Genomic DNA, 14834 nt, shown 5'->3' on the forward strand with positions numbered 1-14834 from the left:
TTTTTGTGTGTGTGTGTGTGTGTTTTCTGGTCCTGGGGATTGAACACAGGCCTCTCTCCACTGAGCTACATCTCCAATCCTTTTTATTTTTAACTAAATTTTAGAGGTTGACCTTGAACTTGAGAGCCTCCTGCCTCAGCCTCCCGAGTCACTGGGATTACAGGTGTTGCTACCGTGTCCTGCTCAGTTTATCTTTGATTTTTCTGTAATTTGACTATCATATGCTAGGTGTAGTTTTTTTGGCATTTATCCTGCTTAACGTTTTCTGAGTTTCCTGGATTTGTGGTTTGTGTCTGATATTAATCTTGGAAAAATCTCTGTCACCATTGTTTCAACTCTTTACTTTGTTCCTTTCTTCTTTTCTTCTCCATCTGCTATTCCCCTTACATATATGTCACACCTTTCCTCATTATCTCACAGATCTTGGATATTTTTGTTCTGGTTTCTTTCTTTCTTTTCCCCAGGGTTTTCTCTTTGTTTTTTAAATTTGGGGTTTCTACTGAGATTCCCTTAAGCTCAGATTCTTTCCTCTGTGTCCAGTCTACTTATGAGCCCATCCAATCCATTCTACAAGCTGGGTACAGTGGCACCATCCATAATCCCAGTGACTCCAGAGGCTGAGGCTGGAGTTTGAGGCCTCCGAATGCAGGGAGATCCTGGCTCAAAATTAAAATCCTCCTGTTGTCGCTTCGGCAGCACATATACTAAAACTGGAATGATCCCGAGAAAGAGAAGATTGGCATGGTCCCTGGGCAAGGGTAACACAAATTCATGAAGTTTCCCATGTTAAAAAAAAAAAAAAGACAGAAAGAAAAAAATACATAAATGGCTGGGGACGAGGCTCAATGGCAGGGTGTTCCCTGCTCCTGCACCCCCTTCAAGACATTCTGCATTTTGTTAGAGCAGTTTTGTTTTGTTTTGTTGTCCTAAAGATTGAACCCAGGGGTGCTTCACCCATGAGCCACATCCCAGTCCTTTTTGTTTTTTAATTTAGAGACAGAGTCTCACTAAGTTGCTTAGGGCCTCACTAAATTGCTGAGGCTGGCCTCCAACTTGTCATCCTCCTGTCTCAGCCTCCCAAGGCGCTGGGATTACTGGCGTGCCCAACTCCGCCTTACTCTTTTAGGCTGATAAGAAATTGGTGACTTCAGTCTAGTGAGGAGTTGAGCTGGATTTGGGATGAGTTCCAGCTTTACTCAATCTCTAGGCACTTTGTTCCATTCCAGTCGCTCAGCCATGATCCTCCCGGGGTTTGGAGGAGAGCGTGGAAGGTCTCTGCCTCCCAGCCTGTAAACTGTGGGAGCTTCGATTCTTCCTTTTGGAACTTTTTTTTTTTTTTTTTTTTTTTTTGGTACTGTTGCCAAAAAGCTCCGTCCTTGCTCCTGGTGCCAATCCAATAACGAGGACACAGTTTTGAGAAAAAGGAAAAAGAAGGTTTATTACTTTGCTAGCAAAGGAGAAACCAGGGGACTCCTGTCCCAGAAGCAGTGATTCTGCCCATCAGTAGGGACAGGAGACTTTTAAAGAGGTGACTCAAAGGCCGTATTCTCTGTCTGGAGTTGTAACTCACTTGTTAATTTGGGAGACAGTCATTTCTGAGACCTTCTGGTGCCCTCCCCGCAGGCTGGATGACTCCATTCCCTGGTGGGTTCGAGCTCAGGGACAGAAGACTGTCTAGGATGGGGAAGGAAGGTGGTCCTATTTCCCTGGGATTAGGGAGGGGAGAGATTAGGGAGGAGCAGGGAGAGGAAGAGAAAGAAACATGTCCATTTTAAAAATAAGTTGCAGGTGGGGCTGCAAATTAGTGCAGCCACTCTGGAAAGCAGTGTGGAGATTCCTTAGAAAACTTGGAATGGAACCACCATTTGACCCAGCTATCCCACTCCTTGACCTATACCCAGAGGACTTAAAATCAGCATACTACAGAGATACAGCCACATCAGTGTTCATAGCTGCTCAATTCACAATAGCCAGACTGTGGAACCAACCTAGATGCCCTTCAATTGATGAATGGATAAAGAAACTGGGGTATATATATACAATGGAATATTACTCAGCTATAAAGAATGATAAAATTATGGCATTTGCAGGCAAATGGATGAAATTGGAGAATATCATGCTAAGTGAGATAAGCCAATCTCAAAAATCCAAAAGGCGAATGATCTCACTGATAAGCGGATGATGACACATAATGGGGGGTGGGAGGGGGGCAAGAATGGAGGAAGGAGGGACTGTATAGAGGGAAAAGAGGGGTGGAGGGGTGGGGGGGAAGGAAAAAATAACAGAATGATTCAAACATCATTACCCTATGTAAATGTATGATTATGCAAATGGTGTGCTGTTACTCCATGTACCAACAAAAACAACATGTATCCCATTTGTTTACAATAAAAATCAATTTAAAAAAATAAATAAATAAAAATAAATAAAAATAAGTTGCAGTGGCCGAGCCACAAGGACTGCATTCAAAGCATAAAGTGGACATTGTTACAGTACCAGGGATTGAACCCAGGGGCACTTCACCACTGAGCCACATCCTCAGCCCTTTTATTTTTTATTTTGAGACGGGGTCTCACCGAGTTGCTTAGGACCTCGCTAGATTGATGTGGCTGGCTTTGAACTTGTGATCTTCCTGCCTCAGCCTCCCAGGTCTCGTTGGGATTACAGGCGTGCACCCCTGCACCTGGTCTGATTTAAATCTTTTTTTTTTTTTTTTTGTGGTGCTGGGGATTTGAACCCAGGGCCTTGTGCTTGCAAGGCAAGCACTTTACCAACTGAGCTATATCCCCAGCCCTGATTTAAATCTTAAAGGAAAGCTACTGGTGCATTTAACTAAAGAGTCCAAGTAACTCTAGGCTTGGCCCATGTCAGGGTCAAATGACATTATTGGGAAGATGCTGTCCCTGTCCTTGCACATGGTGCTTCTGCTTTCCTTTTTCTTATTTATGGTTATTATGATTATTTTTGCAATTCCGGGATTGAACCCAGGTCTCGCACATGCCAGGCAGAGTGACCCGCTGGGTGGTTTTCTGGTAGTCAGGGGATGCAGGCCCCTTAGAAGGGGAGGGCTTGACTCAGAGGGCAGTGGCCGGGTTTTAAGCTCTGTTAGGAGGGAGGCAACAGTTGTGCCCCGAAGCTCTAAAAGGCCGAGGAAAACCTCCCATTTACAGACTGGGGACGAAGAGAATTCCCAGACTCTCCTTCAAAGCCCAGGAGGATCATGGCTGAGTAAAGTAAAAAGCCAGACCAAGTGATGCAGGCCTGCAATCCCAGTGACTCAGGAGGCTAAATCAGGAGGACCGCAAGTTCCAGGCAAGTCTCAACGAGTTAGGGAGACCCTCAGAAACTCAGGGAGACCTTGTCTGAAGAAATAAAAATGGCTGCAGATGTAGCTCAGGGGTAAAGCACCCCTGGGTTCAACCTTCAGTACAAAACAACACAAAAACCCAATTCAAACTGGTTTAAATCTCAAAGGAACATGATAGGCTCATTTAAAAAGTTTCTGAAGCTGACCTTGAATTTGCCATCTTCCCACCTCTGCCTCCTGGATCTCTGGGATTGCTAGGCATGGGCCACCCACGTGGCTGAGTCTGCTTTCCTTCAGCTGACTTCGCCTTGGACTGTCCTCCTCTCCAGAGGTGCTGTGGCCACCCGCAGCTTCAGGCTCACGTTCCTCCAGTTCAGCACCTCCAGCAGACCGAGAGTTTTTTCCCAAGAATTCTATCATCAGTGGATAAGCAAGTCTTTTTTTGTTTTTTGTATCAAGGATTGAACCCAGGGGTCCTTAACTACTGAGTCATGTCCCCAGCCCACTTTTATTTTTTTATTTTGAGACAAGGTCTTGCTCAGTTGCTCGGGACCTCTCCTAAGTAGTTGAGGCTGGCTTAGAACTTGCAATCCTCCTACCTCAGCCTCCTGAGCAGCTGGGATTGCAGATGTGTGCCACCGTGCCCAGCATGGTGGGCGAGGCTTGTTGCCCTGGTTTGGGTGATGTGGCCAGCTATGATCTGATTCTTGTAATTGGGGGAAGAGTGTCAGATGGGCCAGACATTGTCCTGGGCCACCCATGCAGCTGGTCTTGGGCTCTGCCAGTTTGCAACCCCAGTGGAATGCAACAGACTCTTTCCAGAAAGCTTCAGCAAATGTCCAGAGGAGGATAGAGAGGAGAGAAGAGGTGGGCAGACTGGAGAGAAGGACATAGAATTGGACCAGGAGACAGACAGGAGCTGCCAGGAGCAGGACAGCCTGCCTTAAATTCATCAGGGTCTTTCCCTGTAACCCAGTGTTCAGCTGTTATGAGGAAACACCCAAATAAACCCTTCAGTTTCACTGCTCTTAGTTGACTTAAAACTCACTAATTTTGGAGGTCATACAGCTTGGGCAATATGCTATTATTCTCCCACTAATTTTGCCGTAGATAACACTTCTGATGTGGGTTTTCATGATAATGGTTGCCTAGGTTACTTTTCAGGGATTCGAAGGACATTTTTGCTGAAAACACGGACTCTTCGCTTGGGCCTGCAGATGCCCAATGGGTGACTGGAACTGGATGAAAGGGCCTGGCATCTCTGTCTGCATACCGTGTCCGTCACTTTTGCCGCCGTAACCTTTGGGTCACATTTACTCAGCACTGCATGTAGAAGTGAACCCTTGAGAAACTGTCCAGAACTATGATACAGGTTTACTCCATCTGGACGTGCTGAGCCACTCTCCTCCCACGTCAGGGCTAAAGACACCACCAGCCGCCATGACCAGAAACACCAGGCCATGGAGGGAGTAGTAAGACGTGGCACCTCAGGGGAAGATCTCTGCCTGTTCCCAGAAAGACGTGAACGTGGGCTGGGGAGATAGCTCAGCTGGTAGAGTGCTCGCCTGCCAAGCACAAGGCCCTGGGTTCAATCCCCAGCACGACCAAAAAAAAAAAAATCCTTAAAGACGTGAACGTCCTCCCCTTTGGTAGCCTGTCCCTGTCCCTCATTCCTCCCATCCTGTATCTGCAGCCCAGAATCTGTGAGCAGAACCCTCACTTCTCCATCCCATGGCCTCTGAATAGAGCCTTCCTCCCCAGCTCTGTCTCCTGTAGGGTGAGCTTGTAGACTCGGGCTTGGGTAACGTGGTGATGTTATGGGTAGGCCTGAGTCTTCATGCTAGATTTAGCATATAAAAATATAGGACACTGAGTTACATGTGAATTTCAGGCACACAAGGAATACATTTTTAGATCACTATTTCCAAGTATGCACCCTGTATGTTATCTGGAAACCCCACCTGGGTCATTTGCTAACTCCCCCCTGTGGGGGGTAAGATTGGCTGTACCCCAAATACTTAGAGTGTGAGGAGAGGGATGATCATCCCAGAAGGTAAAATGGAGGTGCTGTCTCCACACGTAAGCATGGATGTGGGCTGCCCAAATGATAGTGCACCCCGAGTACCCACTCATTGCAGCCCACCGGCCCTTTCTCTGCCCCTTATCCCTGCACAGAGACCCCCATTTCTCTGCCCCTTATCTCTACACAGAGAGTAGGCGGAGACCCTGGATTTTAGGAATGCGCATCCCCCTTAGCCCCAGGGCACTCATTGCGGTTAATCTCAATTACCAGAGATAATTGCCTTCCTTGTTGCCGAAAGCAGGATACAAATATTCCCAGTTTCCTTTGTAGCCGGGGAGGGCCGTGCAACCTTTCTGGCCCAGGAGAGGAAAGTTTGCTGGGAGTTTCTGGTGAAGATTCTGCTTCTCTGATAAGGAAGCAGAGCCCTGGAGAAAAAGACCTTTGGTCCTTTACCTTTGCCCCTCAAAGTGCCAGTCTGAGCACCTGACACTGGGGCTGTGGAGAGCAGCTTTTGATCTGGAGGCAAGAACCAGGGCAAAAAGCCAGCCGGTAAAAATGGCAGTGCTGAGCGCCGGAGTCTGAGCAGCCTCAAGTCCCAGGCCTCTTGGACTTCCCAGAGAGACAGTGCCTTAGGCATGGCCTCTGTACCTTGTTAATCACTCCCAAAGGTAACAGATAAACTTCCACCTGTGACTCTCGCCAATGCATCCTTTCTCCTGTCAAAAGACAAGACTTCAACAAATTCATTTGAAGGACTTTTTTTCCTTCCTTCTTTCTTTTTATTTATCTATTTATTTTTTAACGGTGGCACTGGGGATAGAACACATGGGCATTCTACCACTGAGTCATATCACCAGGTCTTTTTTTTTTTTTTTTTTTTCCTCCTGGGCTCCCAGGAATTGAACTCAGAGGCACTTGACCACTGAGCCACATCCCCACCCCTATTTTGTACTTTATTTAGAGACTGGGTCTCACGGAGTTGCTCAGGGCCTCCCTAAATTACTGAGGCTGGCTTTGAACTCGCCATCCTCCTGTCTCAGCCTCCTGAGCTACTGGAATTACAGGCCAGCACCACTGAGCCAGGCTCTTTTTATTTTTTGTTTTGAGACAGGGTCTCGCTAAATTGCCCAGGTTGGGCTGGAGCGTGTGATCCTCCTGCCTCAGTCTCTGGAGCTGTTGAGATTACAGGCATTTGTATTGCACCCAGCTTCAGTAGAAAAATCTTAATTGGCTTTATTTTCTATTCTAGAATCAGGAAATATTTCATAATGTTTCCTATGAATTCCCATGAACAGAGACTGTTGGACAGAAAAGGTTTGAGGACCACAGAAATGAAACAACAAATGTAGACAGATCATTTCAAAGTTACTTTCCTTGTAAGGTGGGGACGGGGGCAGAAGGATAGGAAAAATACCTGATTAGTTAACATCAGGTTAAGTTTGCTTTAGGATTAAAGCAGAGCGTGCTTGGGTTTTATGCAGATTGAAACCCACCTGTTTGGGAAATTGGCTGTTGACTCCCAGGGTATCTTGCAAGGTCAGATAACTCAGATCTTAACATGAGTGACTCCATTTTGATTTTTAGTCTGGTCAGCAGGGGCCCAGGGCAGGAGCCTAGTCCACACAATGGGCCCCTGTAATTCTACTGTCCGCTCCCTCTGAAGCACAGTTCAGTGGGCAGTACTACCTCTCTCCTTCCATGCAAACTAGAAACTTCGGTGCCGTGGTGGGAGCCTTCCTGGCTTCCCCAGTCCGTCTTCCCACTCTGTGGAACTTCCTTCCTGGGCAGCCCTGGAATCTGCTTCCTTTCTGCATCTCCATCCCCATGTCCTGATGGCAGCTCCTGTTTCTCTCCTGGTACAAAGTAGCCACCTTCTTCTTCTTCTTCTTCTTCTTTTTTTTTAAGATGTTGAAAGACCTTAATTTTATTCATTTATTTATATGCAGTGCTGAGAATCGAACCAAGTGCTTCACACATGCAAGGCAAGTGCTCTACCACTGAGCCACAGCCCCAGCCCTGACAAGGTAGCCTTCTATCCAGTCTTCCTGCCTCTACTCTACATTTCCACAATTATCCCATCAAAATGCACGTCTGATAATTCCACCTCCCCACGGCCCTATACATGCACACTATAAAACCCTTAGTTACCTCCCTTTGCTCTTAGAATAGATCAAAATCCTTCATGGAGTCTTTCTGGCCTTGCAGGCCTGCCTCAAGCCATACCTCAGTCTTCCTCTTTCTTTCTTTTCTTTTCTTTTTTTTTTTTTTTTGGTACTAGGGATTGAACCCAGGGATGCTTAACTGAGCCACATCCCCAGCCCATTTTTATTTTTTTATTTTGAGGCAAGTTCTCGCTGAGTTCTTAGGGCCTGCTAAATTGTTGATGCTGGCTTTGAACTCATGATCCTCCTGCCTCAGTCTTCTGAGTTGCTGGGTCACAGTGGTGTACCACCAAGCCTGGCATCAGACTTCCTCTTTCTGTATGACTGTTTCCTTCCACCACAGGGCCCTTGCACAGGCCCGAATGCCTGGCGCCATCTTCCCCACCTACTGCCCTGACTCACTCCTGCCCTGCCCTGGGATCTCTCCATTACCCTGACTTTCTCAGAGGAGTCTTTTCCTGACCACCCAGACCCACTGTTACACCTCAGAGCTCAGCAAACTGTACCTTGAGTTCTACCCAGAAGGACCCTCCCGAGGCTCTCAAGATCTAGGAGGCAGCCTCTGGCAACCCTGTCCTCTTCCCCTGGAATCCTGTTGGTCCCCCTTAAACTTCAAGATCCCGAGATCCCGAGATCCTGAGATCCTGCCCCTATGGAAGATCCTATTACTTTGCTACTTGGCTTCTATTGACCCAGGCTTTCAAAATCAAAGACCTAATCTCTCACAGAAATGAGAACAAAAACCAAATCAACATACCAGTCGATCATTTTGACATACCAATAAAGCAATTATGTTCTATTTTTTCTAATTGGAACTTCGGGAGGGGGGCCTTTAACCCAGATTATGAATTGCTGAACAGACTTACAGGACAAAAGGGCTGCAAATGTCATCAGAGGTTCGTTCGAGGAGGTCCCAGAGAGGAGACCTCCACTCAGGACAAGGGGATCCTTGGCATATGTGACAGAAAAGAAGTTCAGCACTGCCAGAGACGGAGAGGAGACAAAGACAAAGTTGATTTAGGAAAGCGGAGGCGGGTTCCGGGGAGAACACGCCATCTCCAGGGGCAGTGGCAGCAAGCCGGCGGGGACGTTAATAGTCATGGGGGACAGATGCTGGGGCTGCACTAGAAGTGGCGCCAGTGCGGAGCTACTCAGTTTGTCCTGTTTTTCCAGCACTTGTGCCTTGCCCTCCTGTCCATTTTTGCAGGCCAGGGCAGGGTCAAGGGTGCAGGTCAAGGGCACAGGTCAAGGGGGCGGGAGGAGGGTAAGGGCTGGTCCCTCAGAATGTTTGTTTTGCATTTCTTTCTTTTTTTTTTACTAGAGATTGAACGCAGAGACTTTACCACTGAGCCACATTCGCAGTCCTTCTTATTTTTTAGTTTGAGACAAGGTCTTGCTAAATCACTGAGGGGCTCACTAAATTGCTGAGACTGTCCTTGAACTTGCAATTCTCCTGCCTCAGTCTCCAGCGTCACGGGGATGACAGAGTGTGCCTCTGGGCCAGTTTGTTTGGCACTTGAAGGTTTGTGGGTGTTTACTACATTCCCAGGGCTCTTGGGTGCTCCTCTTTTGAGACTCAGTCTCTCCTTCCTTCTCAGTATCCCCACGTTCCTCTCTCAGGCCCAGGAAGCCAGGTGGGCAAAGTGCCTCCCTGCGAGGGGCTGGAGTGTGGTGGGTGGGGGAGGAGACTCAGGGCCGAAGTTGGGTGCAAAGGATTCTAAAGAAGTGTCTGGTTGCTCTGGAAAGAACATTCTAGAACTGGGGGTGTAGCTCAGTAGTACAGCACTTGCGTAGCATGCTTGAGGCCCTGGGTTTTTATCTCCCATACTGCCAGAGAAGAAGAGAGAAAGGGAGAATGATTTTAACGGCTGTGTGGGAAAAGGATTGCAGATTGCAGGGGACAGGACTGGAGGAGGAGGCCGCCGATGTGATGTGCTAGGAGAGGTGACAGCTCCGGAAGTGCCATCCCTGGGAAAACTGTGAGGGTAGGAGTTGGGCGGTACAGCTTCTGTGGCTGATGGAGCACAGTGGGGGTGACTCAGATTCCCCAGAATCCCAAAGAGGACGCGAAGGTTCCAGCATCTTAGGACATGGCTTCTTCATGTCCCCTGCACTACTGACACCTTTGAGCATAGGGTGAACCCTTGACTACAGAGAACTTGACCTTGGAGGGCTGCTGTCATATAGAGAAACTTCTTGAAGGCTACATCCAAGTAAAAATGAATTGTGGTGGGCAGGGTGCACACCTGCCTTCCCAGTGGGCTCAGGAGGCTGAGGCAGGAGGATCACAAACTCAAGACCAGGCTCAGCAATTTAGTGAGACCCTCAGCAATTCAGCAAGACCCTGTCTCAAAATAAAAAAAGGGTGAGGGAGGTAGCTCAGTGATAAAGGGTCCCTAGGTTCAATCCCCAGTACCCCACCTCCCCAAATTGATTTTTTTTTTTTTTTGGTGGTGCTGGGGGTTGAACCCAGAGGTGCTCAACCATTGTGCCACATCCCCAGCCCTTTTAAAAAATGTTTTATTAGAGACAGGGTCTCCCCGAATTGCTAAGTGCTTCGCTAAGTTGCTGAGACTTTGAACTCGAGATCCTCCTGCCTCAGGCTCCAGAGCTGCATAGGCGTGCGCCTCCGCGCCTGGCCCCAAATTGAGTTTTATTGCTTCTGGACAGTGAAGGCATCTATACCTATATGGCAATGACAAGCACAGCTTTGGGAAGGGTTAACCTGGCGAGGGGGGATGAAGAACAGGCAGGAAGGCATGCTTAGGAGCTGCAACCCTCTGTGATAATTTATTTCTTAAAATTAAGTTATGCAGTGAATATGTCAAAATGTTTAGATTTGTTAAAGCTGAGAGGTATGAATATATATGTATATAAACACATAAAAGTTCTTTTTTGCTGGATGTTTGAAATCGTTGATTTTTTTTTAAGTGTTTTTAAGTGTCAAGGATTTGGGAACAGGCTCAGAGTTATGTCTGCTCTTACCAATCACTAGCTGTGTTTTGGATAAGTTGCTTCCTTTTCTCCTCTGTAACATGGTCTCCTGGGCTGTCACATGGATCAAGGTGAGGAAAGAGTTTGCCAGTTTTCTTGTTTCTTAAAAGTAATTTTATTTGTTGCTTTATTCTCGAATTTAAATATCTGAGGCTAACACTCCACTCCCCTCCCTGCAACGCACACTCAGAAACTTTGAAGTTTACTTACACCTGGAAATCATCTTTAAGTTTAGAATTTCTTTGGAATTTGACAAGGGATGATTTAATTTACAATCTACTTAGAGAGTTCCTTTGAACCAGGGCATGGTGGCTCACACTTATAATCCCAGCTACTCAAGAGGCTGATGCAGGAGGAGCAAAGGAAGCCAAGCTCAACAGTTTAGCCAGATCCTGTCTCAAAAAAATAAAAACATCGGGGGATGTAGCTTGGTGGTAGAGCACTTGACTACCATGCATGACGTCCTGGGTTCCATCCCCAGCACAAGGCACCCCTTTGAAATTTGTAGGCTAGATGAGCAAGTGATCTTTGTTTGAAAGAATTTAATTGTGCCCACTGGAGATGTCAAAAGCCTATTAGTATTTTGTAGTTCTGAGACATTGAAAAGTTGAATCCAGAAATTTGTGGGAAATTTGGGCCGTGTGATGTCAATGTATTCACCTCCTTAAAAGATTCCTTTGGACACAGTATCCACAGTTCCTCCATGGTAGCCATCAGTAAGGCCCTTCTTTTTCTGAGACTACCCAAGGAACCACAGAAAAGTAGGAGGAAGCTGTCCCCACCCATAGGGACCTCCGGCCTTTGCAGACTGAGACCAGTGAACACAGGGAGCCCAGAGTCTTGCTGGCTGGAGATACCAACCAGTAGACTAAGGATCTGAGTCACAGAATGAAGGGAAGGGGCGAGGTAGAAACATTGGGTCTGGGTTTAATACAGGAGCCAAAGTTTCCAGGTTGCAACTTTGTTCTCCACCCCAAGTCCAATTTGGACCTTTTCTTCTCAGCCCACGTACTTGGGAACTAGGCTCATCTTTCACTCATTGTCCCATCCATCGGGCACCATGTCCTGTGTCCTGTAGATTCCGCCTTTTTTTGTTTATTTTTTCCCCCCATACTGTGGATAGAACCCAGGGCCTTGCACATGGTAGGTCAGTGTTCTAACACTGAGTGACATCACTACATCCCCAGCTCTCTTTATTTTGAGATAGGGTCTTGCTAAACTGCTGAGGCTGGCCTTGAACTTGTGATCCTCCTGCCTCAGCCTCCTGAGTAGCTGGGATTACAGGCATGTGCCACTGTGTTGGTGATTTTACCTTCTTAAAGGCTCAAAATAAGACCACGGCTAGTTTGCAAGAGGGGCTTTGTTAGAATTTGGGCAAAAGGACCCCCTCTGGGAGGAGCCAGCTTACAGTACATATCTTGGTAACAAATAGCTCTCTGATGTGAAGAGGTATCTTTTCTTACTGCTAGGCTGCTTGGCTCAGCTGGGACATGGGTGGCATCTCTTACTCTCTGGTCCCTTCCCCCTCGTGGGCAGCGAAGACTGCACCATGATGAGCTGTGGGCGGCTCACACTTTTTACCCCCTCCATCGGCCTTGCTGCGCCACCTCCACGCAGGTCCTTGGGGCTGGTATGGCCAACCCAAAGGGTGGTCACAGTCTTTGACTCGTGATGTCCTTCCTCCAACCCAGTGTCCTCAAGGCTGCCTCCTGGAAGATCAGGCGCACCTTCAGGCACTCCCCAGTGACTACAGAACAGACTCATACACTCAAGTTGGCACCTAAGGTTGAGTCCCGAAGTCTCTTTCCTCTCTGTCTCTGTCACCAGAACCCTGCTCCGCTGGAGCTCCCCTGGCCTCTGCCAGCAAGGTCCTGGCTGCCTTTCTCTTCTGGCAAGTCTTCCCTGGCTGGCTGATTCTTCCTTGCCTCCCTTCTCCCTTGACACATTGCCCTGCGTCGCAGTCACCGCTGACTGCCCAATCCGCTCCAGAGGAGGCACTGTACCTCCAGCCCACCATATTTTTCTGGGCTTCTGAAAATATCAAAGTATGTTAACATTTCACATGAAAGCATTTATTGAATTATTTAAAAATTTCTCTTTAATAGAAGACGTCCACAAAGGCAAAAGTATCTATAGTCCATAAAAACAATGTGTGTAGTCCCAGACACGGAAGAGGCTGAGGCAGGAGGATTGCAAATTTGGGGCCAGCCTCAGCAAATTAGCATGACCCTGTCTCAAAATAAAACAAAAAGGACTGGGGATGTGGCTTAGTGGTAGAGCACCCTTGGGTTCAATTTCCAGTGCAAGAAAGAAAAGAAAAAAAGAAAATCAAAACATGGCCCTGATTGCAATTGTCTTTGGTGTCCCTTCCCACAGCGAACTGAGAACTTCTGAGGAGAGAGGGCACCCCTGCATTGTCATGTGATCTTTATTTTTAGCAGTGCTGGGAGTTGAACCTGGCACCTTATGCAGGCTACCTAAGTGTTTTTAAACCTTTCCACCTAGCCCAGGAAGAGGCACTTTGGATTGGCTCAGACAATGCTTTCCAAGTCAATGAAATCAATGGACCATCTTGAGTGAGTTGTCTCTGAGTCTCCGTGTCTTCCTCTGAGTAGCCAAGCTCCAGCTTCATGAGTTTGCTGGTGGAACGCTTGGAAACTGGAGCTTGGAGCCTTTCCTGAGGCTTGCAGGATGTGGGTGATGGGGAAGGGCCAGAGGTTGTTAAAAATGGCTCCAGGTGGCTCTGAGACGTTTCTTTGTGTGACAAACAAAATTGCCCTCTTTATACAACAGAGAGTACAGGAAGGACAGATAGCACAGCATCTCAGTCTCACCCCGGCTGGACCTGAACATGGGTTGCTTTTGTAATTAGAAACTAAAGTGAAATAAATCGAGAGCCCTTTAGCCCTAGAGGAACAGACTTCTTTCACTTTAGGTCATTAGGCCGCATGAGCGCCACCCCTCCACCCCCACCCCCTTTTCGTGGTCCTGGGAATCTAACCCAAGGTTTGAAGGATGCTAGGTGAGTGTCCTACTGAGCTATGTCCCCAGGGGCTCCCGTCTCCCCGCAGTTTTCCTTTTCAAAACCATACACAGAAGCGCATGAGGGCAGGTCCCTGTTTTATTTTCTCTTCGCATCCCTGGGCCAGACAACCCTCCACCCCAAGACCCCACCTGGCACCCCATGAGCACCAGGGACCCTGCCCCCAAGTGGATAGAAAGAAGGGTAGCTCCTTCCTGGGTGAGAGCAGAGATGTGAGGCAGACTCAGTTTCCCCAAAGTGATGTCTCTCAGGTCATCACTGGGCCTGAAGGAGAGACGGGGTATTTCGGAAATCTTAGTTCCTGTCCCTTCCACTTGCAGCGGCGGCCAGGGGGGGTGGGTGTTTCCTGTGTTCCGGGTAATTTAATATTTTCCAAGATTCCCAAAAGGGCTGGGGTTGTTTCCATTTTATAAGCCATGGGTGCCTAAGTCACAGACAGTAGTAGTTTGGGCTGTCGTGGTCAGTGCTGTGTCCAGCGTCTAAAAGCATGCGGGTACACAGTAGGTGCTGAGTGAGAGAAGGAATCTGTCAAAGACTTCTAACGGACTGCCGGGTCGCTTCTGGCCGAAGAGAGTAAAACTCACCTCTAGATAATAAGACCCTGCACGGCCTCCCGCAACCTGTAATTTAGATCTCCAGGAATCGCCTTTGTTGTGGGCGACCGACCACAGGCAAAGCAAGCACCTGCTTCTCCAGCAGGTCCTCGCAAAAGGACCCCAGGCTGCCGCGACCCCGCGCGGCTGCCTCGCGGGGTCTCTCCTCTCGGTTTCCCGGGAGCTGTGGACCTGGAGGTGCCCCCGGGACCCGCAGCGAGGGTCGGCCCCAGAGCTTCGCTGTCGTGGTGACGCGCGTGCCCAGGTGTCCGACACTCTGACCGCGGCCCGCATTCTTTGCCCCCTCGGGCCGGGCAGGGGGTCTGGGACTGCGCCCAGGGTCTCATACGGCACCCCCAGGCCTGCGGGGCGAGGAGCCTGAGTCACCGCGCACGCCCTCTTCCCGGCCTCCATCCTGGGGCCACCTCGGCTCCTCGGGGCCGGCCCGGCGCAGCGGGCTCTCGGCGGGTCCCCGGTACGTCCCGCTCCCCCGCCTGCGCCTCGGCGGCCACCGCCCTCACCCCTGACCAGCTCCGGAGGAGCCTCGCCCGTCCGCCCCTCCCATGGAGAAGCCGGAGCTCCCAGCGCTCCCCGGCGGCTCCCGCGGGAGGGGGCGCGGCCGCCCCCGCGGCTCCACCCTCTCGGCGGGGCCGCAGCCATCTGGGGCCCCTGCCAGTCGCGTCCGCTCTGGGGCCCGCGCCGAGGTCGCGCG

General features: G+C 49.0%; 1 non-coding gene across 1 annotated transcript; it reads left to right on the forward strand.

The window, feature by feature from the left end:
* The first annotated feature begins 680 nt into the window (after positions 1-680).
* On the forward strand, positions 681-791 carry LOC124960802 (U6 spliceosomal RNA). The gene has a single exon (XR_007104129.1). It is a non-coding gene; the product is annotated as a U6 spliceosomal RNA (small nuclear RNA).
* Positions 792-14834: the final 14043 nt, after the last annotated feature.

Source organism: Sciurus carolinensis, chromosome 11, assembly GCF_902686445.1.
Source record: "Sciurus carolinensis chromosome 11, mSciCar1.2, whole genome shotgun sequence".
NCBI classification, from domain to species: Eukaryota; Metazoa; Chordata; class Mammalia; order Rodentia; family Sciuridae; genus Sciurus; species Sciurus carolinensis.